Source organism: Gracilinanus agilis, unplaced genomic scaffold (assembly GCF_016433145.1).
Source record: "Gracilinanus agilis isolate LMUSP501 unplaced genomic scaffold, AgileGrace unplaced_scaffold47269, whole genome shotgun sequence".
NCBI classification, from domain to species: Eukaryota; Metazoa; Chordata; class Mammalia; order Didelphimorphia; family Didelphidae; genus Gracilinanus; species Gracilinanus agilis.
The window spans coordinates 1-4,766 of record NW_025381654.1 but is presented as its reverse complement, the minus strand read 5'-3'; the positions used below and the strand labels follow the sequence as shown (position 1 = coordinate 4,766).

General features: G+C 40.1%; 1 pseudogene; it reads right to left on the bottom strand.

Moving 5' to 3' along the window:
- Positions 1–1,683: 1,683 nt before the first annotated feature.
- Positions 1,684–4,051, bottom strand: LOC123255483 (annotated as a pseudogene).
- Between the last annotated feature and the right edge of the window lie 715 nt (positions 4,052–4,766).

Sequence of the window (4,766 nt, the reverse complement as noted above, 5' to 3'; positions counted from 1 at the left end):
AAAGGCTTGGAATATGATATTCAGAAAGGTAAGAGAACTGGGTCTGCAACCAAGGATCACCTACCCATCAAAACTGAATATATACTTCCAGGGAAAAGTATGGACATTCAACAAGATATAAGATTTCCAAGTATTTGCACAGAAAAGACCAGGACTAAATGGAAAGTCCGATATCCAACCACAAAAACCAAGAGAAATATGAAAAGGTAAATAAGAAACAGAGGGGAAAGAAAGAAAACTCTTATTTTTAAAGTTGTCTCTTTAAGGGCTTCAATAAGATCTAATTATTTGTATTCCTATATGGAATGTTATGTGTAATTCTCTGTAGTGAACTCTATTCACTATTATAGTATCCACTATTATAGTAATTAGAAGAATTATTCACAAGGAGAGGTTGGAGTACTAAATGGTCTAAGATGATAAGGGGGTGTGTGGGAAAGAAGGGGGTGAATAGTAGAGGACACCAAGAGAAATCTGAATGAATAAGAAAAATAGGATATTCTCTTACACACAAAGAGGGCATAGGAAGGGGAGGGGATGAATACTATTATAAGAAGGAGAAGAAGAGAGCATGAAGAGGTAATATGTAAACCTTACTCTCAGTGAAATTAACCCTGAGAGGGAAGAGTAGCTATATCCATTAAGATACAGAACTCTATCTAACCCTACCGAGAAAGTCAGAAGGGATAAACCAAGAGGAGCAGGGGAGCATGGAGGTCAAAAAAGGGAGGGGAGAAGAAGGGAGAGGGAATTCATTAGGCCTTAAAAAATAAAAAGAGCGAAGGCTCGACCCCGAGAACAAGGAGATCTGAGCCCTCGGGAGCCCAGACAGCACAGACAGACCCTGAGTGTGAAGACAAAGCTGAGAAGGGGCGGGGCTAACAATGTCAAGTCAAGAACCCTAGAAGAGAAAGATTATCAAGAAAAACTCTGGAACACTCGACAACTTTTACACAGAGAAAATCCAGACAACAGAGGAGGACAAACAAGTAATCATATCCAAACCTTCCCAAAACAATGAAAACTGGTCACAAGCTATTGAAGAGTTCAAAACTGAGATGTTGAGGAAGATGGAAGAGATCTGGCAAGAAAATAACAGTTTAAAAGGCAGAATTTTGCAATTGGAAAGTGAGGCTCAGAAATCAAATGAACTGATAAGCAAATTGAACGCCAAAAATGACCAGATTGAAAAGGAAAACCAGTCCCTAAAGGCTAGAATTGAACAATTAGAAGCCAATGATCTCTCAAGACAACAAGAACAAATAAAACAAAGGCAAAAGACTGATAAAATAGAAGGAAACATGAAATATCTCAATGAGAAAGTGACAGACAAAGAAAACAGTCTAAAAGAGACAATTTGAGAAACATTGGTCTTCCAGAAAAAGCAGAAATTAATAGAAACTTGGACTCCATACTTAAAGAAATTATTCAGCAAAATTGCCCTGAAGTTCTACAAGAAGGCAATATAGACATTGAAAGGATCCATAGATCACCCACTACACTGGACCCAGAAAAGTCAACACCCAGGAATATAATAGCCAAATTCAAGAGCNCAACCCCCTCATTTTACAGATGAGGGAAATAAGTGCCAGGGACAGGTTGTGTCAGAAGCAGGATTTGAATCCATATCCTCTGACTCATGAGCTGAATCTCTTTCCTTTGCCTTCTTAGCCCACCCTTGGTCATTAAATCTGGAGAATCATCTTCACGGTAGCCACATAATGGTCATCCGGTGGGGATTTCCTCTGACTACCAGGCTGAAGGAATTTCTTAATTGTAGGAATGTTGCTGATTCTTGTTTTAAATGCCTAATTCAAGAAAAAAATATATGATTAGGAGGTGAATTGCAAAACTATACTACTTACAAGATAGACCAGAAATCTGCCTAAAAGAGGACTGGCCTGATCCTAGATAGCAATAGAAATGTTTGACCTATGTGGATTGAGACATTGTGTAAAAAGGAAAAATAAGGACCTTTTTCTTAGTGCAGTTAATCCATTTCAAAGAAATCACTCCCTTACAGATATCAAGAAGAGAATAAAGTTGTGGGCACAGCAGAGGAGAGAGAAGTTTTGATGCTGATCAAAGATAAGATCAGAGAATAGTCATTGGATGAGCACTTAAGTACCTACTGTGTGCCAGGCATTATGCCAAGTACTAGCAATACAAAAAAATGTAAAAACAAAAAAACAAAACTAAACTAAACACTGCCCCTCCTGTAATACAAATATACATAAAATAATAATAAGTTTTGTTGTTCAGCATCTGACTCTTTGTGACCCCATTTAGGATTTTCCTGGCAAAGATTCTGGAGTGGCTTGCCATTTCATTCTCTAACTCAGTTTACAGATGAGGAAACTGAGGCAAAAGTGACTTTCCCACGGTCAAATAGCTAGTAAGTGACTTGAAGCCAGATTTGGACTCAGGAAGATAAATCTTCCTGACTATAGGTTTGTCACTCTACACCACCTAGCTGCCTAATAATAATAATAACAATAATGATAATGATAATAATAGCTAACATTTATGTGGGGTCTACTATATGCCAGGTGCTTTAAAAACATTATCTCATTTTATCCCCACAACATCCTACAACCTAGAATGTAGATGCAGTTATTATCTCCATTTTAAGGATGAGGAAACTGGGCATAAAGTGACTTGCCCAAGATCACATAAGTGTCTGAGGCCAGATTTGGTCTCGGGTCTTCCCAATTCCAGACCGAGCACTCCATCCACTGTACCACATAGTTAATCCACTATTCTACACAGAGTAGATGGAAGATCATCTCAGAAGGAAAACACTAGGGAGGAAAAGGGAAGGGAAGTAGAGGAGACCCTTAAAGGCCATTTTCCAAAGATCAGATGTGAGGTGAGTCTGAGGAAGCCAGGGACCATGGTGGCCAAGAGGTAGAGATGAGGGGGAAAAAGGCAAGGAAAAAAAAGAAAAGCATAGAGTCTAGGGAGAATAACATGTGCTAGGAGCTGCCAAGAAGACCGCTATAGCTGGAAAATGAACAGAATGTGTGGGAGAATGGGGCACTGCCAAGAAGGGAGCTCGGAGACTGGCACCCCAGGCAGACAGTGGATAGCATGGAACACTTGGCATGCCGTAGAAAGGCAGTAGGAGTGTGAGTGAGAGACTTTAGTAAGAACAGCACTGAAGACAATCTTTGTAGCAAACTTTTTGCCTAGGGTTCCTTCTTCCATTAAAAAAAAAGCAAAAAAACAAAAAATACTTGCAGGTAAACAGCTAAACAAGTCCAACTAGAGGTCCAAAGGATTGAATCCTTTCCATGTGTAAATGATTAAGCAGTCCAACTAAGGCTCAAAGGATTTAATCCTTTAACCAGAAGATGTGTCCAATCAGATAAGTTAAGCAAGCAGAAGAACAAAAAGTAAATAGAAACACCCAGCTGGTCTCCTTAAATTTCTTTTGGATACCACATGGACCCTTAGGGATTAATTTGTATTGTTGTTTAGTCATTTTGAGTCCTGTCCAACTCTTCATGACCCCATTTGGGATTTTCTTGGCAATGATACTGGAGTGGTTTGCCATTTCCTTCTCCAACTCATTTGACAGATGAGAAAACTGAAGCAAACAAGGCTAAGTGATTTAGCCAGGGTAGCCCTGAGGCTGACTTTGAACTCATGAAGATGAGTCTTCTTGAGTCCAAGCCCAGCACTCTATCCACTGCACCACATAGCTGCCCTTAACTTTGATTCATCACTTGTATTTCAGTCTTTGTTTCTGCTCATTTTCTTTCAGGTATACATGGGGAGATGGGTTTCCTCCTTCCCTCCTTCTACCCTCATCTACCTGTAGCAGAGGGAATTTGGAGAGCGCAGTAGCATTTAATTCTTCTACCATTAAAATGGCTTCCAGCAGCTGTATATCTGCCCAGCTGAATTTGTTGCCAACCAGAAAATCCTGTCCGTGGTTTTTCAAAATCTGTAGAAGGGGAAAAAATAGAGAAAGGCTGTTGGATCAAAGCAAGACCCATCTGATGTACACCAACCTGTGCTTCCTTGAATTATAGTCATTTTTGTACATAGTTTATCCACATTATCCTTAGTAGTCACCAGACCCATCCCACCTACCTTTCCAGAATCATTATCAGTGATAATATAGGGAATGAGGTTTTGTAGGCTTGATTCTTTATTTCCACTGGTTTCTTCGATCAGTATTTAGCCTAAGATTTGATCCTCATAAAGGCCCATGAGAAAAACTCCTTTACAGTCATGGGATCATAGATTTAGAACTGGAAGGAAGCTCGGAGGCCATATAGTCTAACTCTTTCATTTTGAAAATGGAGAAATTGGATGGCCAAGAAAGAGTCAGTGATTTGTTCAAAATCTCTCAATTAATAAGTGACAGAAGCAGAATTGGAACCCAGGTCCTCTGGCTCCAAATCCCATGCTCTCTTTCTATTGTACGAGTTCCTTATTGGCTGCCCACAAAGTGCATGCTCTTGCCAGGAAACTCCTTCAGCCCAAATGAGTATGGTAATCTGGGCACTCAGAGCAAGCCACATGAAACACTAAATCAAATCAGCTTTTTAAGATTAATTTACTTGAGCGAGAAAGAGGAACTCTAGGATACCATCCAGTGGAATAGAGGCAGAAACCCTGGGACAATGTGCCTTGGGGAGGGGGAAAGGGTGGGATAGGACTGGGAAAAATGAACTCAGATGGTCATTTCCTGGGATATAGCTGATGGGGGCCAAGGGTGGTGGGGGGAGACAGTTGGAGAGTGGATTTTTGTTATT